At 32.6% G+C, this 26,514-nt stretch overlaps 1 pseudogene; it reads left to right on the top strand.

Annotated features, from left to right (window-relative positions):
- Positions 1 to 10,226: 10,226 nt before the first annotated feature.
- On the top strand, positions 10,227 to 10,399 carry LOC125352122 (annotated as a pseudogene).
- Positions 10,400 to 26,514: the final 16,115 nt, after the last annotated feature.

The raw sequence follows: 26,514 nt of genomic DNA on the forward strand, positions 1-26,514 counted from the left end.
CAAAACTTTTAAAATTATTTGAGTCCGAATTTATTGTGGTGACATTTAAAAAGTTTTAGAAATGACTTGTGAAATCACACAAATATTTAAGCTGAAGAAATACTTAAATTATTGGAAATATTACAAAGTATACTAACTCCTGAAACAAAAACAAAGCATACATCTTAAAAAGAACCTTTTTTTTTTCTTTTTTAGCTTACTTACATTCTTGTCATGAAATGTGACCTCAGTTAGGCTATTTGTTAATCTTTCCACATTTCAAGAGGTCACTAAGGAATTTGGGTGTTAGAGTGATATTGGTGGTTAAAAATTACAGACTTATTTAAAAGTGAGTAAATAAAGTACACATAAAGATAGTCATTTCATTGCCCATAGATATTTGTTAGCTCATTATTTATAAGATATATTTTCTTAGAATGGATTATCCCTCATTCTATAGACATTTACACTGCAAGGAAAGACATAATGTAAAAGCATGTTTTTTTTCCATTCTAATCATCTTATATTTCATGTGACAGTTTATATATGATATGTATCAAGCACCATTTGTAAAGAGTATATAAATATTTTTTTCTCTAATGCAAATCTGAATATCGAATCACAACAATGAAATCAGAAGGTTCTGTCCACTTGCCATCTTGTAGATAAAGTTGTGTATCTCAAGCATTTTGAATGGAGAGAGATAATTTATTTCTGCCACACTTTAGATCATAAAACTTTTATGTTTTACTTTAGTTGAAAAGATAGTGTCGTGTAGGAATCTTTTTGTGTTTTCTGTTATCTTGTGAATCTTTTATCTGTGGAAGACAGAATCAATACGGTACTATAGAATGGTTCCAAAGGATGACATCTTACAATGTAGAAAGATAATCTCTGTGGGTGAACCCTTCAAGACAAATAAAAGTAAATGGCAGAACTCTGAGATTTCTAAGATTATATCCTGCTCCCTAAACAAGATTAGCAAGTAACACATATTCTTAAACAAATATAAAATTATAAATAAGTGTGATTAGTCATTCATAAAGAAGTACCTCCACTTTCTGCTGAATAAGAATTAGCCTAACAAGAATTAGATTATCTGTTTTTTCCTACTACCATAATTTTAAATCATGGACAAACCTGTATACAAAAATGTTTTTTAACAGAAAATGGATACAATATTTTAGGTAATTATTTTTATTAAAATGTAAATAGATAAGTAGATAGATTTTAGGTATTAAAGTGAAGAGAGGATAGCTTGGGCAAGAGTAAGAAATAATGAAAGGTATTCAGAGATTTATTATGCCTGCACACTATAAAACATGATCATAATAAAGCATTGATCTATTTTTAAAATTGTTACTTCAATGAGGTTAATATTTTAAGACTTAGAAAATATTATATGTAGTAACAGTAGATATTTAGGATCAGGCTTATATTTATACATACCATCATCTAAATAAAATAGGATATTTGGTAAGAAGTTTTCTAAGTCACAAATATCTTTCAAAATTATTTTTCTCTCACAATATAGTTTTCCTCTTATTATCTTCCTTAAGTATAACAATATTTTAAAAAAAGTGTAGCAACTCTGATGGTTCTTATTGGATTAGAGATACAATTGGATGAGAAAAATATCAAATACATCTTTCTTTTCATACAAAGTTCTAGACTTCAGTCTGCAAATACTTTACATATTCTCATAATTTCTTGTGGTCTTTATCTTTGTAGGTTCTTTATTAGTAAACATTTTTGATCCGTTTTGTAATACAGCGTAGCCATTGACTACTAGTAAGCACTGGCAGTAAACACAAGATTCAGATGTCAAAATCGAGAGACAAAGGATAAAAAGACAAATGATTCCAAATGCAATAATTACAAAATCATTTGGTGTAAAGCAACTGTACAACTCATGAGGGAGAGAGGGAAATGGAGAGGGGAGAAGCAGGGGAAAAAATGAGGGAGGATGTAACAAGTTGAAAAAGAAATGTACTCACTGCCTTACATATGAAACTTTAACCGCTTTGTAATTCCCTTTGACAATAAAGGAGAAAAAAAAAGATTCAAATGTCAGCTTCACCAGTACTCATTGGAAACTGTGTAGGATTTTCTCTTTGTTTTCCCACATTTTCTCAATCATGAAGGATCTAGATCTTATAGATCTAAAGGTGCTTTCATGTTAAAGGGTACACTAGAACACAACCAAAGCAAAATAAGTATGGTATTTGGAGTTTGTTTTGATATCAAAGTTCATTAGCGAGGGAGGGTGTAATACTCTTCAAAAAGAAATGTACCCATTACCTTATATATGAAACTGTAACTCCACTATATATCATCTTAACAAAAATTAAAGCAAAATGTTTGTTAGCAGAATCATGTAAAACCAGGCCATGAGAGAGACTAATAAAGAGTAAGATCAGCAAACAATAGTGTAACTTAATGGCTGTAGATTTTCTATGCCATTTAAGTGCATTTTGCTGTAGAAAATGAAATAATTTCTAAGAAAGGCTTGATAAAACATCACAGTTTCTGTTATCAACATATCAGTGTTTGGTAGACCAAAGGCATATATTGCACATACTAAAAAATATTTCAGTAGAACTATGAATATAGGATGATACTTGTGTTCAGAATGTCCAGAACTTGCCACAGAAAATTTTCTCTAATAATTAAGTTTAACAGGCAGTTCTAAACATTATTAACCGCATATGATTGAAAACAAAACAATGAATAACATCTTTAGGAAGTATCTTATCAAAAACATATATATATATATATATATACATTTAAATGGAAACTAGAAATGTTCTATCTATGTCTTTTCTGGTTGTCTTTGATTGTGTCAAAGTCGAAATTGTCTTCTCTTTAGTACTCTAGCCTCTTCATGTTGACATTACTGTGAGTCAAAGTTACAGCATGCAGTAAATGCATAAATAAGAGAAGTTAGCTAACATTTAGAAATGAAAATATGCATATACATAGCGCATATATAATGTATGCTTGTTAATATATCAACATTTGTACTTGTGCTGATTGTATAAGTTGAAGCACACTATTGCTGTTGCTCTTTCTAAAAAATTATTTGTAAATAGTTGTCCAAGGTAGGTGCCATTTAACAAGGCAGTTTATGAATAAAACACATCTTGATAACTGTCATCCCCTTCAACAATCTTACCTTCCTTCTTCTACTCACTCTTTTTCTAACATGTTTTAATTTTGTGGTATACACAATGAGTTCTTGACTGCTTTCTTCTTGCCTTCTCTCCCTCTCCCCCCTCATTGTCTACCCTACTCCCCTTACCCCATCTCTTCCCCTATTTGGGAACACCAGTTTGGGGTCCTTATTTTGTTAGGCTTTGACTCAGTCTTTCTAAAAAAAAGGAAAGTAATATTTGAGCACTCCATGTTGTCTGTTTAATTCAGATAATTCATTCTGAACTGCTTGCATACCATAACTCCCTCCCCTTTTATTTTGTTTTAAGTAAAATATAATAGAATAGAAGGTATTAGCTGAAATACCACAAGTATGCATTTTAAGAAGCTGGGTTCCAATTGGCTATCAGTGGCTCACACTGGTAATCCTAGCTATTTAGGAGGCTAAGATCTAAAGATCTACTTTCACCCCTACCACACCTTTAAGCATCTCAGTGTGTGTGTGCTTGTATGTACACACATACACATGAGTAAACTTTGTCTGAAATCACGGAATTATATGAACAAATAAAATCAAAGATCACAATACTACATATGGAAATTTTTGTATGAGAAGCATGATGTAGCCAAAAAACAGAAAAGTGTGAAATAAACGAGGCTGCACATTAGATTTAAACATGATCTCACTTCAATCCGGTTTAAATCTTTCAGAGGTGTCATAGTGTAAATGGAAAGTACAAGGGAAAGGGCATCGAGAAGGAAGGGTTTGATTGTAACGGTGTCATGGGCGGTACCTATCACCTGGGGTGTTTGCTCTCTAGGGTTCGTTTTCTCAGCGTATCTTAGACTTGGAGCATCTCCAAGACCTTTTCTCAACTTGAAGATGGACTCCAGTTCTGCTGCTAAAATAAAATGAGCCCATATGCTTCACAAAGGTTAGGATATGATTATATATTTCTCCTAAATCAAAAGTTCTCATTAGACTTAAGTACTATAAAATAATGCAGTATTTTCCTAGAGGTATTTATAAAATTCCATAAATGCATGAATTCATGTTTTTTGTAAACTGCTGGTATACAAGTGTACTATACTAATATTTTATAAGCATGTTGACATTTAATGCCATATGTCATAAATCTTAATTTAGTATACCATTTAGTTATAAAGTACATGTACAGACTTATCGTAATCTTTGTAGAGAGAGCCATGAATAACTAGAAATATAAATGAATAAATACACTTTGTAAAACACATCATACAAGAAAAATAATAAATTACTTGGAACTATCAAGGAAACACTGTGATTTCAATAGTAGACAGCCATACATGTAGATTTTTATGTTGGAATAATTATTGACATACATATATACACTAAATCTTACATAATTTAGTATTTTTATGAAGTGTGTGTTTAGACATCTCATCCTAATCCTTGTGTATAGTCATGAATAGCCAGAGGTATCAAAGCAACTCTCTTTTATAGGAAACAGTTCATATGAGGAAAACCTTAAATCCCCCATACCCTTCCCTTAAGCTGGTGATAAGGAAAATGAATGATTTCAGGAGTTTAATTCAATAAATTATTATTTTAGAGTAAGGGCTAAAAAATGGTTTTTAATATTGGGCTGAGAACAAAGATAATGTTTTAAAATGACACCAGATACTACACACACATACACATACACACACACACACACACACACACACACAGAGAATTTTATGATAGTAGAAGTTAAATTGGTTTCACAAGGTTACTAGGCAGGTGGTCTACCACATATGTCACAACTCCAGCCCCTTTTGCAATGTTTATTTTCAAGTTAGGTTCTTACTTCTGCCAGGGCCAGCCTGAGATCTTCCTACTTGTATTTCCCTATGTCTTTGTGATTAAGCCTGCACACCACTCTGTGCAGTCATTCATTGAGAAGGCAGCTCACTAACTTTTATCCAAGACTGGTCTCGAACTGTGATCTCTTTATCTTTTATCTCCCAAGTAGTTAGACTTGAGCTGCTGTGGCCAGCTTACTTTTGATATTTATTAAGAAATAATTCTCAGAAAAGACGATTATACTTTAAAATGGAATGTGGTAAGATTCTTTGTATCTGAAAAAAGAGATTAAAAATATCTTATTGGATGGTTTAAAAGTACACCCTCTTCATAAAATAAGAGAACTGAAGGGCCTGAAATCAGGAGAGAACTCTTCATGAAACCACTTTCTACAATTTGTAACTAACCTAGAATTTCACTTTTGCCAAATAGAATTTGTTCTTAAGAAAGCCAAATGCTTACTACTTCCTTACCAAAGTATGCCATTCAATAACACTTTTATTGGTTAATTTAGAGAGGATTTCATAATAACACCGATCATAATCATAGAAAGAATTAAATTCCTTTCATTATGGTGTAGAATGTTTATAGGCGATCTAGAAGGTCAGTCCTCAGACTAATTCACCGACAGCCCCAGATGCCTGGCTAAGCTGCCAACACAGTTGCTTTCCAGTCTGCCAGAAAGTCAGCTGCAGCTGCAGGGGACATTTTTCTCCTCCCCATTGCTAAGTCTCTGGGCTTTACAATTGCCATGGAAAGTACAGAATTAGTAGATGTAATTCAGTGTGATGATCACCTCACTTACCCTATTAGTGGGTTTCAAATTAATGTATTATGAATGGCAAAATATAAACAGATGAGAGAATTTTTGCACATGCGCAAATTCTCAAACAATCCATTTAGTCCCATTTTGGAAAGTAGCCTGGTGAGATTAGCGTCAATTTCCATTCTATTTTACCCAGTTTTTGGAACTCCTGGTGAAATAGCAATAATAGAGAAGACAAAAGTGACTCTGTTCTGTTGTAGTGTTTTCTGCAGTTGGAGAAAAGTATACCACAGATTATGGGTTCAAATGCAAATTGGAAATCATACAAGCCTTATTTCTCATCCTTTTTAGTTTAACATGGAATAAGTAGGTTTACCTTCATGAACCTGTTATCATGTCCATAAAATCATGTTATTCAATCCATCATGAAGCATACTAAGTGAAGAAATTAGAAAAATGTTAAAGCTGAAATTTTCAGTAAAATCTGATATGTGGCTACACAGTGCTAGGTGGTATTTTTGTATTACATTTTTTATAGAGTAGCATAGGCATTAAAAGTGAAGGTAAACTAGTGAGAAAAATCAAAACACTTTGAGAAGATGCACAAAAAAAAAAACACATGATTATATATATACATACACACATAAATATAATATATATATTTTCATTTCAATGTCTAAGCTTGTTTAAATCAGTTAAAATCAGTAAATAAGTCTGGAAAGAAAGCTAAATTGCTGCATTTTGGACGCTCATAGATATAAAATTGTATTATCTTGTACTTCCTTCTTGTTTTCCTTCTTCTTTCCTCCCTTTTCTTCTTTTGGTCTTTCTTCTTTAATAGTAAACCGGAAGACATTGAATTAAGTCTTCCTTTGTTAAAAATATTAAATATATTCCTAGAGAGAACCTTATTTTTGCATAGATGAGTTTAAAAAATGTAATCAAGTATCAACAATATAGCCAAAAATGTATTACTAGTCACAAATATAATTAATGCCCAGTTCTGTGGAGTGATCACAGGTTTTTGCTTCTCTGGCTCAAATGCATTTGCATTTTATTTGAAGGCACTGTTGTAGCAGAAGGAAAAGCAAGCTTGCCTTATCTGTCGTGTTTGAAATGAGGTCCACAAAACCTATATTACCGTGCCATTTAAAATATCTATTTGAGTCTTTACATGGCCCACCTGCTACTTTGAAGCATGGGGCACTAAGGCTTTATGTCTCTCCTCTTAGGTCTCCAATTTGTGCTTTGAATGTTACACTAAAAGAACACTTTCTCAGGCAAAAAAAAAAAAAATTAGAATTAATCACTTTTAATTTTATAGAATAAACATACAGACCATTTTTTGCCTAAAATGTGTTTTTAGAAATAGACATAAAATGGACTTTCATACTTAATGTCTTAAAATGAGTGTAAGGTAATAAAATAATGTTTGATATACATATAAGTATTTTCAGGGTTATGATAATATTATCTGCTTATGCAGATAAAAAATTAAAATCATGACAAGGATTAAGAAACATAAAACTTAAATATTTTTAGCTTATTTATTTTTTAAAATGGTAAACACAACTCATTTTTTTAATTGAAAGATAAGTATAGAATAGACAACTAGGTGTACTTATGTTACCTTTCTTACTCATAAGTTTAAGGTATTAGGAGTTATATTACTTTTGATATATGTGTGACCACCATATAATTAATAGAAAATGCTGTCTATATTCATTCAAGAGTTTATTAAAGTTTGAGTTTAAACTATTATTATTAGTTTGGAGATAAATTAATTTCTTAAGAGAAAGTATGACATTATTCTTGGTCAAAAATTTATAAAACATCAATTATCCAGTAGAAGTGTATCAAATACTAAAGTATGAAATGACCATTACTGGAATGTAGGTAAGAATTACCAAGCATGAAACCTCACTTAAGAAAGATTTTGGTACCTCTTTTAAATTTTTAGGGTTATAATTTTTATATATTTTATTGAATATTTATTTTTGTATATACCTCTCATGTCTATTTAGCTTATTTTTCTTTCACTCATTTTTTCAACAAATATGTTACAGGCACATTATTTCTAATCTATGTTATGCTAAAAATAAATCTCAATAAATGAGTTTTTTTCACTTTAAGATTTCTTGTATACATCTATTTTTGAACTTCTAAATAAAAATACTCACAATAGTTGTGACACTGTTTGAAATTTTATTCTCACATCTGAAATGTCTCTGATACTTATTTCCAATGAAATAAATTTCCTGTGATATCAAATGAATATTTTTAAGAGGCTGCTGATGAAATATTACCTGAACCTTGCAGTGAAAGCTGCTTTTCTGTGTAAAGTTCTTAGAGGTGTCAGAAGTCATTGTCCACTTCCCCTTTCTTTCTGCCTAGAGCTAAGCAGGGAATTAGAAAAAAGAAGAGCTCTACACACAATGGCCTTCAGTGAATATTATTGATGAGTAGACACCTTCTAGCATGTAAAGGCATTTAATCCATATTATTTTTGCCTTTTAACTTGTCAACTCAGACATGGCAGCCAGAGGAGTTTTCTGTCAAACGTTTGCCTTTTCATTGCATTGCAATTTTTGTTCTTCAGTCTTACAGAAGTGGGGTTTCAAATAATGTAAATGTTTTTAGTTGTATGAATATGAACTCCAAATATGTCTGAGCGAAAGTGCTTAGAGTGTGATAGACATAGTTGCAAATTAATCACAAAACTCATTTATAAAGTAAATGATAAAACTGTGCACTATTTTATATCTTTTTTTAAAACTTCTTCCTATTTTGGATTTATCTTGGAGGTGATGTATTAACACCTGCAAGTAATCCAAAAGCAACTATGTTGTTTGCATTTATCTTTTTGGAATAATTTAAAGGAAATGCAGTTCTCCCTGCCCTAAGAGACTGAGACAATGTGTTCCTTCAATGAAGAAATCTTTTTTGTTGTTCATGATGATGGTGATATGTTTTTGTTTGTTTGTTTCATTATTTTGTTGTACTTAAGTTTGAGATCAAGGCATTTCACTTTGCTTTGGCAGATATTCTTATTGACTGAATCATGTCCACAATCCCTTTCATTTTTATTCAGATTTGGCCTTACATATTTTGCCTTGGCCAGCTTGGAATGCAATCCTCCTAATTTTTCTTTCCAAGTATTTGGGGAACAACCCTTTGCCCACTTTTAGAATATGATCATTTGCCCAGCCATTAGACATGGCTTAGATCATTCTTGATAAATAGTAAACTACCAACATAGTAACCTGAGAACTTTGTTCTCTTTCTTAAACATATTAGAAAGAAATACAGCTTAATTTACTTTTTTCTACTTATAGTAAGAACATGAAGACTGTATTACATGACTTTTGACATTACAGCAGTGTAATATATTCCACATCTCAGGAAAATGATTTTTGACATATTACACTGTATAGACAACTGGAGAATCTTTCTTAACACTTCTGGTGAAAGTTTTTCCATACTATTTTATGTCTCATTTTGTGGAAAATCTCAAAATGTCCTTGCCTCGATGTATCAGCATTGTATGATCTGGATTTTGTTCTCCTAGACACCAATTTTGCAGATGTTTTTGAGTTTTTCTGTCTTTCCCTAATTGTGAATTATGCTTGCCCTTTGTAGCACTTCTTTGACTTATTTTTATAATGCAGTGTTTTAAGTGGGTTAAAAAGAAAAAAAAGTGTCAATGCACTTCACATGTATATTTATTAACTTTTTAATAAGGCACTAACATAAGAACTGGAATGCTACTGCTGAGTAATTCATCAAATCCATGGAGTTTCTCCTGTAAATTACTCCTTGCTTTTAGCTGATTCTTGATATTTTATGAAAGTAATGTGTAGTCATCACAAAATAAAGCATATCTAAGGCTGAACTCATTATCTTTCCCATTTACCTGTGGTCTCTTGTAGCCCTCTGTCTCTTTGGAGCTACTTAACTCTTACTACCTTTACGGCCACTAAAATACCTAAGCTGAGGTATTGTGTTCTCCTTCACCCTTGGCTTTCACATTGACTTAATCCAGAACTTCTGTGTCTTTTTCTTTCATCTTTCTGACACCACATTGTAAAGATCTTTCCTGACTCCCATCAGTAGAGCCTTGCAGTGTCCCTTTTACCAATCTGCCCCAACATCTTTCTACTCTCCACACAACCTCAGAGATGGTTTTCTATGAAAAACTCTACAGGATCATTCTTTCAATACTAATTAAAGCACAATCTGTTCAGCTTGACATAAAAGATATTCTCATTGTGCCCCCAAATATCAGTCACTGAGCGCTAACTAGTCCACCCACTCTGAGTCCTACTTTCATTGAAATTTCAGCATTTCCAAATTGTGCACATCTTAATGTGACTCTAGGCTTTTACAAATGTCGAACATTTGAACAGGTGAGAGAGTGTTGTAATGACTTGCAGTGTAACTTAAGGTAATCTTGAAAATGTGCTTCATTTGATACTTTGTGCTTTGTCAGAAATTCTAAGAGTAATCGCTTCTCGGCCTTTTGGCTAAGATCAAGTGTAGAAATTCTAAGAGTGGAATTAATGATTGATGTGATTGTGAGTATACTTCTTTATAAACACAAATAATAGGAAACCAAAGAGAATGGATTTATTATTTTCAAGTGAGCCCAAGAATTATTGGTCTAAATGTGATCAATTTTGTATTTAATTATATAAATCTTTTGCTAACATCCCGTTATGAATTTTTATATGTCTGTGTACATGCTTATAGTGCTCATAGCTTAATATATGCCAGCAATATTCTTTTTTAACCTTATGAACTTGCTCATGATTATATTTTAGTATTTAGAATTAACATATTCAGTATGGCATGGTCTTTCTGGCCAGCAGATATTTTAATTCTTAATCAGTTTCATTAAATATGGATACAAATAAAATTGACTAAACGACTTAATATTACAAGTTATATTTTAACATAATTCAACATTATACTTCTAGGTTTATTTATTTTATTAATATTTAGGTAATCCATCAAGAGTTTTAAATGAGAACATTAGTGTTAGACTGATTTATGTAATATAAAGGATTTGAGTTCTTTTTTGTAGAGACTTGAATCACTCTAGAGAGTAATTTTTGATCATGGCTCATTAATAATAATTAAAAAAAGCACCTTCATCAATGTTTGCTTCTTTGATATTAACTCATTACACATATCCATTTGAGATATTTTCATGTGTTCGCCCTCATCATAGATGTATAGGAAATGAGCCTTAATGTCACTAAAAGCACAGTATTTTATAATCGTTCCTACTCATTAATAAAAGCAGTTATTTTAGTAGCATGGCTGACCTGCTAATTGCCAGTGGGTCTAAATTGGATGTACTTCAGTTAATGCATCAGTAAGTGAAGTACCTTCAATGCAATTAGAAGATTCAAATCTATCCAAGGCAAAGATCTTATCCATATTGACCACTTTAAATTCAGACTATGATTTCATATTCTTAAAGTGGTCCCTGGCTCAGCTGACCCCATTAGTGGGTTGCAGTTCTCTTTTGACATAGCTAGTTGCAGCTGAGCAAGCATTTCCAAAAAAAAAAAGTCTCTGAATGTACTTGATCAGACAATGACCACTGCCTATTTCCAGAGGAAGCCATACAGAGGTAAAGAAAACTGAGATATTTAACATGGAGAATGAGGAAATACCAAATGCAAGGGAGAGATAAACAATAATCATTGCACTTGGGCTTCACTTGATAATATCATTTCCCCCCAGAAGGCACTTATTTAAATTTTATATGAGTCATGTGACCCAACTTGCTGAGTGATTCATTTTTTTCCTTCTTGTCACTAACTTAAAGTCATTGATGCTTTTGTGAATCTTCCCAAATAGATTGATTTATAGGGGTTATGTCTCCTTTAATGAAATGGTATCATCCCTACTCTATCTCCAACACCTACTCTAGGAAATGCAATTCTCAAATGAATGTCCAAGAGTTAGTTGTTAATGCTATGGAAGTGGGTTTACTTAAAGGTTAGAAGAACTCCTCAGGTTTTCCCATTGTGATTAGATATTTGCATTTCTAAGTTACAAAGCAGAATTTGGGGAAAGAATGAAAAACTTGTACCCACATTAAGAAGGAAGGATTACACCACTAACTTTTTTTTTTTTTGGCCAGTCCTGGGCCTTGGACTCAGGGCCCGAGCACCGTCCCTGGCTTCTTCCCGCTCAAGGCTAGCACTCTGCCACTTGAGCCACAGCGCCGCTTCTGGCCGTTTTCTGTATATGTGGTGCTGGGGAATCGAACCTAGGGCCTCGTGTATCCGAGGCAGGCACTCTTGCCACTAGGCTATATCCCCAGCCCACCACTAACTTTTGTATCTATGTTCTCCTTTGGTTTGTTTTGTCCACAGTTGACCACGCTTCCTGGATTTTATCAGTCACCAAGTGTTTTTATAGCCTGGCCAACTTAGCACTTAGTGGTGGTCTCTTCTTTTAAACTAGAATCTAAAAGAGAACCCAAAAGGAGTTCCACTATTTAAGTGTTATCTTAAACTTCCAGTCTATAGTGTGTATTTGGGGAATACCACACAATATATGGGTATAACAAATTTCCATTCCTAGTTGTGATGGTGAACTAAAGTGTAACTCCAATTGTTCAAGAAAATTTCTTTTCACCCTGAATATCTCTTCTTCAGGAATATCAATATACTTCTTTGTAGCCTTTTTTTTCCCCACCTATTTTGAATACGATTGTCTTGCTCAGATGATAGTCCTTTCTTAGATTAGTTTTTATACAGGAAAGAAAAAACCCACAATTCCCTCTTCTTGTAGAACTTTATAACCTATTGAAAATTGGATAGGCTATTAGTAATTTGAACAGAAGAAAAATCGGCTCAGCACAGGTGACAGTGTAGATTCTGTTACCACAGTCATATTAACTGTCACTATTAATGTGTATTTATTAAAAGTGATGGGATATGTAGAACTTTCCTAGCAGTCAGCAACTAGTATTTGTTTATGGCTAGCCCAGCTGTCTTCCCCAACTCCCTTGACCATGCAGTGCCTTGCCATCTACTAATGCATACAACTGTTCGGTGATGCATCTGTTTTCCTAATTGGTGGAACTGATAAGGATAAATGAGCCCAGTTCTCCCCTGTAAGGGTGTGTATCCTGTCATAAACTCACTGAACACAGTCCTTATCTAGATATAGAAGGATAAGAATTAGCCTCTTGGGAGCATCTTAGTTTAGAGCTATTGCCAAAGACATGGAAGAACAAGGCAAAATAAAAGCAAGGAAAACGAGACCACCTGAGTAGGTTTAGTGATACTTCCACTGCCTCCATCTAAGGTTTGACCACATTCCAGGCACAGTGAGGCTGCTTGCTGCTTTTATCCTTACTTACAGGCCTATTTTGGAGTGTCTGTGAGAAATAGAGAGAAAAAAAAAAACACTTCTCTCTCTCAAAGGTCTTCTTTTGTTTTCCTTTTTATTTCTTTTTAAATTTCACAGATTAGCAAGTCTTTGATTGGCACCAGCTTCCATGCTGCCTATAATACTATAACTTATGATTCATTTCCTTTTGACAGTGTATTTTAGATCAAATTGCAACTAATATTTACCTGTTGTTTTTTTTTTAACATTCTACTTAAGAGAATGTTTCTGTGTGTACAAACTGTTTGGAAATCAGGGTTGTTAGCTGTGTCATTCATTACTACATTCATGGCTCCTACCAAAAGCCTTGTATGTAATATATTTTCAGTGAATATTTACTTTCATCAATGGGTTTAATGCAATTAACACTCAATACATTTAACACTTTTACTTTGATTATATTCAAAAGATGGTTCGGCTAATATGATTATATGTATTGTCTCAGAGTGCTTTGCTTTGACAACCTTATTGGCCACCAAATTGCTTTACCTTTTGTCTTATTCATCTACTGCTCTCTACCAAACTCATTGGATTAGTTTAATCATCTACTTCCTATTACTCATCCTTTTACAAGCTTTGGATATTTGGCTTGTGCAGGCTTTAGCTAAGCATCACTTTGTTTGATTTCCTTAAATTCAATATTGAAATCTTGCATCAAACGTTTTCTTACTTAAATAAAAAATACAATTATATCTTTTCTTCTTTTACTGCTAAAAGAGTTTATGAACTCTCATAAGCAGTTATATACAATATTTTATTTTAAGTTTTAGAATAACTAAGCAATTTAGAAAATGCTATTGAACATCTGGTATATCCTACTTACTCTCCTTTATTGTAAAACGAGACAAAGTGAAGACTTCATTATCATGGTTAATGTGCTATTTGTGGCTGTTCCTGTTGTGTTTTTGCAAGTTTGGGAACGAATGACCTATTTTGATATGAGTGCCTTCATGCCAAAAACGCAAAACAAAAAATACCTACTTTGAAACATCTCATGCAGCTTTAGAATTCCTTTATTTCTGTGTTGAATGGTAGAAGATTTAGGAAAAATAATTTATATTTAATAGCTTCAAACAAGGTTTGCAAAATATTCCTTCTTTTCACCTTCATTTTGTTTTGCTTCTTTTCCTCGGGGGTGGGGGGATGCTTAATTATTGCTGTCCTAGCTTTTAGGAGATTCATCAGGAAGACTGTAGTAATTTAAATAGACAAGCCATTAACCATAGCAATTAAAGTTTATATATTCTGCAAACAGTTTATTAGCTACTTTTGTGTGTTTATAATGGGCAAATTCTATGTTGTTATTAATGGCTACAGGAGTAAAGTTTTAGCTTGCATTCTAAGAAGTATATATGTCATATTATGGTAAGAACCAATACTTTCTTAATTGTCAACTTCCAATTTTAGTCAACATTAAAATTCTTAATAACTTGTTATTTCCTCTCTAAGTTGCATGTAATTTTGTGTATGCTCTTTAGTTTCATTAGCTATAAACCTATAAAGTTTTATTTAATACAACCACAAAACTAATAGTGTTAATGGGAATACTAACTGAATTAATTTTTTTTCTTAGCACACTGTCACATTGAAACAACTTTATAAATTTTAAGTATTTTGATTATTTTCTTCTCTAGTCAATATAATTATTCCATGTACATAATTTAAAGAACAAAATACTAAATAAAATGACAGTAACGAAAGGCAAAAGACTGGTTACTTAAAAATAAGACATATAAGCTAAAAGAATTTTATAGGCTTATATATTTTTATGGAGATAATTGATTAATACTTAAGTGAGGTGCTTAATTCATTGACTATTGTATATGCTGACGATACTCTACTAAAAAAGGTATTTAATATTTAATGATCTCATTATATTTAATAAAAAATGAGAGGGTATGGATTTCAAGAATATATTTCTGTCCTTTAACTGGAAGGTTTCATGTAAATGAGTACTGGTATAATTGCCTTTAAAGACAAAGCACGTTTACTATGTAATAAAGTGATTTCTACAAAACTATACCTTAATTTCTTAAAATTTTAACTAATTTAACAAAAAATGCTGAAATGATCCTTATTTTGATTTGATATTATTTTTTATAAAATAATTTTATGGTGGAAGAACTGTTTTAAAGAATTCTATAGTAGGTAAAATAACTCAGACATAATCATACTCATATTCTCGGAAATGTAAAAGTGGAAAAATAGTAACATGATTGGTGATTGCTTAGGGCATTTGGGAAGAAGGAAGTAGGTCCAGTAAAACTAGTTATCCTATTGTAAATATGTGTATATGTCTTGGTACATTTCCAGTGTCATTGAATGTACATTAGGTAGAAGACCAATATAAGCTACTCCAAATGGGTGTAACTGTGATATGTCAGTGTAAACTCAGTAATTATTAACATATGTATTACTCTGGTGAGTGCTAAGAATAATCAGAGAGCTACTCATGTGTTTGTATCTCCTGTGAATATACTGTGAACTTAAAATTGATCCAAAGATGAAGTCTAATAAAAGTCTTGGTGTTTTACCCTCATTGATAGTTTTTGCATTAAAAATAAAGACATTAGACCCAAGAGTTGATGGCTCATGCATGTAATCCTACCGATGGAGGAGGCTAGGATCTTCAGGATTACGGTTCAAATTCAACCCATGCAGAAAAATCCATAAGAATCTATCTCCAAGATAACTATCAAAAAGCCAGGCTGAATTTGTAACTCATATGGTAGAATGACAGGCAATCATGCAAGCCCTGAATTCAAACCCAAGTGAAAAGCAAAGAGAAAGGAAAAAGAAACCCACTTTAGAAAATTCTATAAATTAACATTAAAATGTGGGTGTTTTCAAGATAACCACTGATGTTTGATTTTAACAGGTACTTTTTAAATAATAAATTTTATTGTAAACAATGCTGATAGTCTTCCAACAAAATCTCCACTAATATCTCAAAAATTCTTCCCAAATAGTAATGTTTTAGAAAGCTTTCTCTTTCATGGTATTAAAACCTGGCAATGGAAAGAGGAAAATGATAATCTGTGAAAGAAGTGGAGAGGGAGAGAAAGGGGAACAGTATTTTCAGGTGAATTTTATGTTCTTAAAATCAAAGTTGATTTCCATATTTAAATTAGATCCAAATGTCATTGGATGTAAGGCTTAGTAATCTCTGTAACTATTATTTTCCATTCTCTAGCTATATATTTTTTAAGTAATAGAAACAAAACAATGAAACTTCTTAAGGGAAAACTACCACTGGCCTGTGTAATTGGAGAAACTATTCGCTGTCTCAGGCTAATTCTGTGTGATGACCATTATTTCTAGGGGGTTGCATCTTTTTGTCAAACCCTAGTGGGGAAATGGAATTTTATAGAGTCTGGTGTAGTGCCACATACCAGTAATTTCAATATCTGGGAAACTGAGGTATGAAGACAAAGAGATCCATTCTTGGATGATGCTGATGAGATACTACCTCAAAATCAAAATAATATAAAAATCAATTAGAAGCAGGTATTTTCTAAAAGCAGGAGGGCTCTTTTCTAAAATGTTGGTAGGGATGTACATAGGTCTTACAGCCCATTTAAAATGATGTACAGGATGTAAAATACTATTTCAATGCCCACTAGTGTGCTAAAAGAACAGAGGTCACCAAAACAGCTACAGTACTACTTATCTTTAGTCATGTAGAGTAGGTGACAAGGTTAAAAACAAAAAAGGGTGGGGGGAGGGAGGGAGGGAGAGGGAGAAATGTTCTCAACTAGAAAGAGTTAGGTGGGGGTACTTTGGCAATTTAACTGGTAATGTTATTGGGTATGACTGTTACTTGGTCAATTTTGATCCGAGGCCTCAAAACATATACTGGCAGCCACTGGAAGGAAAGGTTGTGCAAAGAGTCATAAAGGTGGAGAGTTTCCACTTGCAAACACCATCATTCCATCTCCCTGAAGTGAAATTGGAAAGTTATTAGCAAAAACAGAATGGCTGATGCTAGCTGTATCTTTTTTTTAAAATTCCTTTTGTAAATATTCTGCAAACAATTTGGATGCTTTATCTAGCTAATTCCATGCTTGGTAGCCTTTAGGACCAGAACAAAGAATTCACTGTGACCCTTGTTACCTGTTATTATCCATAAATGCATCTTTGCCTCACGGTAACTATTAATGCCATAATAGGAATTGTAACACAAAAGTAACAAAATGAAGGTTAATTTTTTCTTCTATTAAAATCACATTTCAGTATTGCTATGCCCTCCAAAGTGTACCTATTTTTTGACATGGTTATACTTGTTCAAAAGCTTGCAAATTAGTGTAAACTCGGGACCAGCTGAATATCCTTTCAGCGTTTTGAGATTCCAGAAAATGTGAATAGGATGTTTCAGTTGTTAGGTAATTTTCCAGATGCCTTTTTTTGTGCTTAGATAATTCAAATGGCTTCCTTTCAACATTTCAGGCTTGTCATGTACACTATATTAGAGTGTGGAACATTTTTGAAGGAATTTGGCACAGACGTTGCTTTTCCACTTCTAACTCTCGAAGTTTGAAGAGTGCCTGCCAAGATCAGTATAAATAAGTCCTAATAAATATATTTTCATCAATTTTTATAGTTCCCTTATTTCAAGTGTCAATATTACATATACTATGATGGAGTGCCTGATTAATTATGGTTTTTACTGATAATTTGAATAAATATGTTTAGACTATATTTACAGCAAACCCTCAATATTTGCAAATGATAGTGGCAGTAATGACTCATATATAATTATTCCTTAAAATAAACATTCAAGAACTTAATTCAAATGAAGATTTCTCTGTCCTTAGGTAAGCAGGAAGTTGGGACAATTCCTGCAATACAGATATTTAACATTTAGAGTATGGAAACCTATTCCTACTGTCTTCATTGATCCTGAGAAATTTGGGCAGATTAATAAATTGGATGTTCTAATTAAAACAAAGTCTGAACAATTGCATTTCCCACCTTTATTGCATCCAAGTTTTGCTTAAGATTTCAAATGAAATGTCCATTAAAATTTTTACCAGTTTAGATTAATTATTTATATTAATGAAAGTGAAAAGTTAAGAAATCCAATGTCTTTATGCTGAAAATAAAGAATAGATTTAGAATTTAGTATTCATTACAGTCGTATAGTAGTAAATGATAGAACTTAAGGATTTTTTTGTCCTGCTGATGTTTAAATTGGGGATGTATAGATACAGTGGTGACACTCATACTATATCAACTTCCCTAATCAATACCTTACCTTATTGTGAGATGCAGTTGTATACAAAATACTTTTTCATATAGCTTATATTATATTGCCAGTTATTCAAAACTTCTATTGTTATTGTCATTATGAATATAAATACTGTGGGCTGGGAATATGGTTTAGTGCTAGAGTGCTTGCCTAGCCTGCATGAAGCTCTGGATTCGATTCTTCAGCACCATATAAACAGAAAAATCCGGAAGTGGCACTGTGTGGCTCAAGTGATAGAGTACTAGCATTGAGTAAAAGAAGCTTTTCATGGACAGTGCTCAGGCCCTGAATTCAAGCCCCAGGATTGGATATATATGTGTGTGTGTGTGTGTGTGTGTGTGTGTGTGTGTGTGTGTGTGTATGTATATATCCTATATATACATATATATGACAGTCTTATATGCTTATTAGCCTTGTTATGATTTTTGTACCACTTTTCAGGCAGTTTTACACAGAAGTTACAATTCCGTGACTCAGATTATGATTAAAATACATCTTAATATTATCACTGCCATTGTTCTCTCATTTCTTTTCATTTTTTGAGAAATTTATTTAATAAGTACACAAGCTATTTAGGGGTGTCATTCCAACATTACATCGAGGCACACGTTCATCATCACCCAAGGGCTCATGGAGAGTGGATGGTTTTTTTTTTAATTGAACCAAAATATGTGTGTGTGTTTGTGTGTGTGTGTGTGTGTGTGTGTTTGTTAAAAGTGATGTATAGAAGGGTTGAAGTTGCATACATTTCTTTTTGAACCAGTGTCACCCCTATCCTGTCACTCAGATTTTCCCTCCTATCTCCACCACAAACTAATGTATTTGTTCACCTTTGCCCCATTATTTATGTGCTCCTCCTTACACTCCCCCAAATAGATAAACTTATATACCTGGTAAAAGGTTCCAAAAACAAAACCAGCACCCAAGCAAAAAAAAAAAAAAAAACAACCCACAACTTTTTTTCCATTTCTTGGTGTTCATTTTGATTAATATTATGTGACCATATGCAGATAGTTACTAAACCTTTGTGATCCTTTTATTGTATGTCTAGAGACTTGTGTAATTTATTATGTTCCATATATGCAACATGTTTCTTTGGGTCTGAATTACTTCACATAGTATAATTTTTCCAAGTATATTTCTTTGTTACATAGTTCAATTTTTACATAAATACATTGAATATAATGAATTAAGTTACTCATCTTTTCCCTTCCATTGTGTGCCTATCACCCCCTCCAAATGTACTTTGTAAGATCTGTGCTACTATGCATTTCTCTTATTAATTAAAATAATATCCTAATTGTCCATTGTCTTCATAAGCTTTGTATTTTCTATAAAAGATATATCTTTGTCCAATAAGTTTAGAATATGTCATATTGTCTCATATCACTCTTATAAAATAATACACTACTTTAGAAAAACATTATTGAAAAAAATAAGCATCTTTCCTTATATTTGCCATATTTTTGGCTTCAGATAGCACCGAACTTACTGCTGCACCGAAATGTTATACAAAATAAAAACACTTGCTAGTAAAATGAAAATGCACAATATGGTTCTCTTGAAGATAACAAATGGGAGATTCTTGGTTCATTTATTTTGATAATCACAATCAGTGCATCCAAGCAGAGGCTGAAGAGAGTGGTACCTCTATCTGGGAAGGCTGTGGCTGACAATTGAGGAAAGGTTATTCTGAAACTCTTTTCCTAGCCATCACCCTGGTGAGCTTCATGTTATTGAACTATGGAGTTAATTTTTCCCCATATACTAATGTAAGCCGTCACTTTACTAGATTTTGTTGGGTTCAGTGTTTGTGAAAGTGTGCTGTTTCTTCTGGATATGTTCCTGACACGAACTCACAACCTATGGAATTCAGAATAAAAATTAAATCCACTGAGAGATTCTTTGACACAAAGGACCATAACTATTTCCAATGAGTCTTAGCCTTATGGAAATGGTCTATGGCATAGTCTTCCAAAAGTTATCTTCATTATCAGACAATGTCCTTACAAACTTAATCTAATGTTGTACTTTAAAGCCCTAGTTCAAATGTATAAAGGCTTTTGCTTCAAGTTTTAATATAGCAAATATATGTTCTGAGACCAGTAATTCCCATTCCAATTTCAGGGCCTTGGTATTTCCTTTTTAATTCTTGAAATACAGAACTGAAGGAAAAACATTTACCAATAAGAGACGAGTTTCTGAAGAACAAATCTCCTAACCATACAACTATTGATCAAAATGTATAGTGTCAAATGCAATTTTTAATATTGTTTACAATTGAGCCAGAGTATGGATTACATGTATAGTAAATTTTGAGTATTTTATCCAGTACTAATGATCATTTAATAACCCACTGGATTTCTTAGGATTGGAAAAATTCTTATAAACATTTTTGGTTTGGAAATTTTCAGGAATAGACACAGAGCAGGGTATGTTTTTCCTTTGTGCACAGGGGCAGGCAGCCAGAAGCTCAGATTTGCTGCTCTCAATTTGGCACTGATAACTAGCCACCTGGTTGACTGATAGTTATAGCTTTCACTACTCAGAAGTGAACACATAAAAAATACTTTATCCATTACTAAATTGTTTCTAGATATTACCTTAGTTATTTTGATCTGATACTGAGGCAGTAAGGAGGAGACCTAAAAGATTGTGCATGTCTATAGCAAAGATTAAGATCTCCTGTTATAAAGATTGTTCTTTGCCCTAAAAATGAAAACATCATTACTGATTCATAAAGAAAACAGTAAATATAACCAATCATTAGTGTGTTTTTTTTTTAGTGCTTGAACCAAATTTTAGCTTAGATCCTTTTTCATATTCCAATCGTAAAGTCCTTGGAGAGCTTTTATGTATATAATAGCCACTTTGTGTAGGAAAATTTGGTATATTCTGACTATGTTCTATAAAGTCTCTGGAACACAGACCTTATTAGTACGAAATGTTTGCTCCTTGGATAAACATGGACTAGATGCCTATGAACCTGTTATCATTATAGTATTTGCCAACGGATCAATACTTAACCTTGATTTATGTGCATTTATATTTGAGCACAATATTTATTATACATTTCTGATTCATTAGCATTGAATTCATGCCAAAGGCTATAAAAATCTTGCCTGAGCAGAGAGCTTATCTAACACATACTTTCTCCCTAAGACACATCAGAAGTTCCTCACTTTTGGGAAAAACAGTATAGTACTTTGGTATTGTCCTTCAGAGTGAGTTTAAAGACTTTATGCACAAAAAATAAGAGGGAAAATGTATAACTATATCAACAGGACACTTATTTTTAATATGGTAGCTAAAACAGGAGAGCAGACTATTACCTTGTTCGACCTTAATGGCGACAGTGCATCTCAGGCAAATCTGATTTTTCAGTGCTCTGCACATGTCCACAAATGACCATGAAACTCTGTGAGTATTGATTTTAGGGTTATAAATAAAATTTAGTGAGGAAGCAGATTTAGACTACAGAGTGAAAAAATAGACTAAATTCTATCATATATATGAAAATGAGGATGATTTCAAAACATATTTGAATCTTGATGGTTACTATGAAACTTCCTGTGAATTCTAGAAAATAATCATACATTTTAAAATTTGGAACAGATTCTAGGGTCAACTACCTCAGATTCCCATTTCATGTAGGAATTTCCTGTAAATTAGCTCAGAGGACTTGTCATCAAATTTAATATTTAAAATTTGCAAGATGGAGACATCATAAACACTGGCTAGATTCTGGCTCTTTCAGTATAAATTATAACAGTTGATTTTATTTTCACTATTTGTCAGACTGCAGAGTATACAACTTTTACTGTGTTCACATAGAAAGAAAAAGCTAGAAATTCCAAGGTTGCGAATATAGTGATATCTTTTCTAAGTGAAAAAAAGTCTCAAGATTACTTTTAAATACTAACTTTATCTGTTTATATAAATTGTCAGATTAAAAAATGAGGCTGGGAATATGGAGTAGTGGTAGAGTTCTTGCCTAGCATGCATGAAGCCCTGGGTTTGATTCCTCAGCTCCACATAAACAGAAGAAGCTCGGAGTGGCATTGTGGCTCAAGAGGTACAGTGTTAGCCTTGAGCAAAAAAGAAGCCAGGGACAGTGCTCAGACCCTGAGTCCAAGTCCAAGACTGGCAAAGAAAAAAAAAAAAAAAGACAAAGAAACCAGGCCCCCAGCCAATGGCTCAAGTCTATAATCCTAGCTTCTCATGAGGCTGAGATTTAAGGATTGCAGTTCAAAACCATCCCTGGGCAGGAAAGACTGAGAGAGTCTTACATCCAATTAACCACCAGAAAATCAGAAGTGGTGCTGTGGCTCAAATGGTAGAGCACTAGCCTTGAGCTGAAGAATCAGAGACAGTGCCCAGGCCCAGAGCTCAAGCCCTGTGACTGACAAAAATAAAAATATAAAGATATAGAATAAAAATATGTATATATATACATATACACACATACATACAAAGTACACACACACACAAATAAATAAAATCCCTTCAAAGCACAGAAGTTTGAACTTTTTTTGTCTTAATTGAACATATTTTTGAGTAATTTCTGTATATTTAATTGTTGATAAAAGTTCAATTTGATTTTTTTTGTTGTCACATAATTTTTCCAAATGCTTCCAGCATGTGTTTATATGTGGTATTTGTGTGTACTTGAGTAGAAACCCACACATATATGCATGTAAGTGAACAATATCTGTAGACACATGCATCTATGTTCATGGTAAGGGGCTGTGGCAGTCTTATTTTGAAGCTAAATAAATTGTTTTGCAGATGAAATTTTATCCTATGAAAGGCTAATTTCATATGGTTTAAATATATTTTGTAGTCAGGGTACTTTGTTAGATTTTCCCGCACATAAAAGACATTGTTGATACTCTTATTGTGGCAATCATGATAACGTAGATAACAGTACATGGAATTTCAAGCTACAATTAACTAAGAACGTTGATTTAAAAGACACCTATTCTGTATGACCTGTTTCAATTTCTTGCCTATATCTGAATATTTCATTTTCTCTGTTTTTCTTCTTTATTTAAATTACTATATTTGTACTTATTAATTTTACTAAGTTGTTATGCTTTAGTTCACATAGAGTGAGTTTCTGTAACCTTGCTATTAAATATTTTAAAATATTTTGTTTTAGCCTAATTTTACTTCTACTTTATATGCCCCTTTTATGTAACTTCTTTCCATCACTTTTTCTGTCGCTGTACATAACTATGATATTCGTAGTATCCAGAAAACATAATAAATTTACTTTAACTTCTATATGTACACACACATATATTAGGTGCTAAAAGAAGAAAAGCATATACTTTATCCTACAGGTGGTCACTTGTTGAGCTCAGTGCTTCCTGCATTTCAAAAATATGAAACTGTTTATCTCACAGAAATGTTTTAAACATGTTGTTCATTCTGCTATGACATGGATATCATGTCAGTACTGTCTATTAAAAATTGATGTTGATATTTGTAGGTTTACAGAGAAAGGATCGATAATGACTTTAATCCTTTAATAGTCACAAGAAATCTGGACTATTTATTTATGCCAAGTATCAGTTTAGGCGGAACTAAAAATAATGTGTTAGAACATACATTATTGTTGACATGAGGGATATAATTGGCTTTTTCCATTACTAATGATTTCATATTTAAACACTTTTGTGCTCTGTTATCCTGGTTATTAATTATGTCAACAATATAATTTCTGTTTCTTTCGTTTCCCTACCTTCCTTCTGTCTCTGTGCACTTGTATTGAGCATATTATTGTTTCTCCTTTATTTATGTGGTTCCTTACTCAGGATTATTGAACCTTTTCAAGGTTGCATCTTCTGCTGTGCTCTATTAGATGCCTTTCTGTCCTTGAATTACAACAGAAAGGAGCTTTTTACACTCTTAATCTTGCTAAAGTCGATGCTACAAAAAAGATTAGAGTTAGTTTTACATTCTTTCTCATGACAATCAAGAGTCTGCTGTTAAAGGCATGTATGTTCATTACAAAAGACTCAGAAATCTCCAAATATTTGTTATATATATGTACATATATATACACATATATATATAAATAAAACAAAATCAAACTTTATATATGTATATACTGTTTCAAGTCAAAGACATATGCTTCTTTTATGCGGAAACAGTTCCAAATTATATATATATATATATATATATATACATATATATATATTTTGAACAAATAACTTATGGTTTGAAAATATGAATATCAAAAAGTAGAAATATGTGTTGGTTAAAGGATAAGGACATGGGGAGGGGTAGAAGATGACTGGAAAAAGGAAGGATGGGCAATTAATATCATGATATTCAAGGTAGGAACATGAAAGTGGAACAAGTTAAATTGAGAGGGAGGGTAGGTGGAGTTCGGAGTGATATAGGACATTAGTCAAGTGATGGGTGACATTAATCAAGACACATTGTACTCACAGACTGATGGGTTGAATTGATGCCTGTTTTTCCAACTACTTAAAAATATATAAATTTATATTGTTGCTATGACTACATGTCATTGGGCCAATAACTTTTTGAAGAGTGTGCTTCCCCCAGTTTGTGTCTTTGTTATTATTACTATTCTTATTATTAATTCTTATTATTAATTTAACTTATTAAATTAACTTAAGTTTTCTAACAACTAGCTAAAGTACATGTAGTGATTGGGAAGTATCTCTGAAATCAGTTACTGGGCAGAATTCCTCAGAAATGCCTTTTTCTTTCCTTTTTTAATATACTTTTGTATGAGGATCTTTAACAAGATCAGGATGCTTTATGCTTTATTGACAACAACCAGTGGCTAGAGGAAAAGTACTACATACTAAAATCAGTACTCTAACTTTTCATGCAACCCATTTCTGTTTACTCAATTTTCTTTATCCCCAGCTTATTTAATATGGAACTCTGTGGTCTCTTAAAATTTAAGAAAAATCCCACCTCAGTTTGTTTCTCACAAAGAACCAAGCATGTTTTTCTATAAGGGTCTATGGTTACTTGGAACTTTTTCAAAATCACTATTTTTTTCAAACTTACTACAACTTTGAGGACTAGATGTTTTATGAAAAATTTAATTGAAGGCATTGATAATGTGAGATGCCTGAGAGAAAATTCACCATATTTGGTGAAAGATGGAGACAGCAAAATGTAATCTATTTTTGGAAGTAGTCTTTTGTTGCAATCTGTTAGAGACATTAAAACTTAGCAAGTCTTATTAATACCAGTCTGTTACAAATGTGACTCGTTGAACTTAAAATTAAATAAATAATAATAATAATAATAATAATAATAATGTTTCTTTTTGTGAATCTCCTGCCATGAGACATGCATTTCTTATAGTGTTATACACTAAAAAAGGACTGCCAGGGAATTCTTTGGTGTATTTTTATACAACTAATTCTTTTTTTGTTAGTTTGTTTGTTTTTGTTGCCAGTCCTGGGGCATGGACTCAGGGCCTGAGCACTGTCCCTGCCTTCTTTTTGCTCAAGGCTAGCACTCTACTGCTTGAGCCACAATGCCACTTCCGGCTTTTTTCTATATATGTGGGGCTGGAGAATCGAACCCAGGGCTTCATGTACAGGAGGCAAGCACTCTTGCCACTAGGCCATATTCCCAGCCCACAAATAATTCTTACCCTTACCTTACTCTTGAAAACTTTGTTAAAAAAAAAAAAGTAACTTAATCTGAATTTTAAGCATTAGCTCTGGAAAGGAGATGGAGATTTATGATTTTACAGTTATATCACTTACCTAAAACCTTGAAATAGATGTTTTAATTTATTTGTGTATTTTTGTTTCATCATCTGTAAAATGTAGATAATAAGCTAATTTGAATTTATAAACTGTAATTATAATTTCCAAGTTGTAAAAGTAGAGATCTCTAGCTGTATTAATACTATTTGCATGGAAGGTAAAAGAAAACTTCTGAGAAACAGTGGTCAGTGCATCCACAAAAATGTGTTGCAGAAGAAAGATAACATAAGCATAATTAGATAATTAATTGGGATAATTATTCATATGCAAAAATATATTTTCACTTGGTTGTTGTTTTTTACCTAATTTGATTTAAAAACCACCTGTACCATTTAGCATTCAGATTGTAGAGGAAGAA

The sequence above is a fragment of the Perognathus longimembris genome, chromosome 5 (assembly GCF_023159225.1).
Source record: "Perognathus longimembris pacificus isolate PPM17 chromosome 5, ASM2315922v1, whole genome shotgun sequence".
NCBI classification, from domain to species: Eukaryota; Metazoa; Chordata; class Mammalia; order Rodentia; family Heteromyidae; genus Perognathus; species Perognathus longimembris.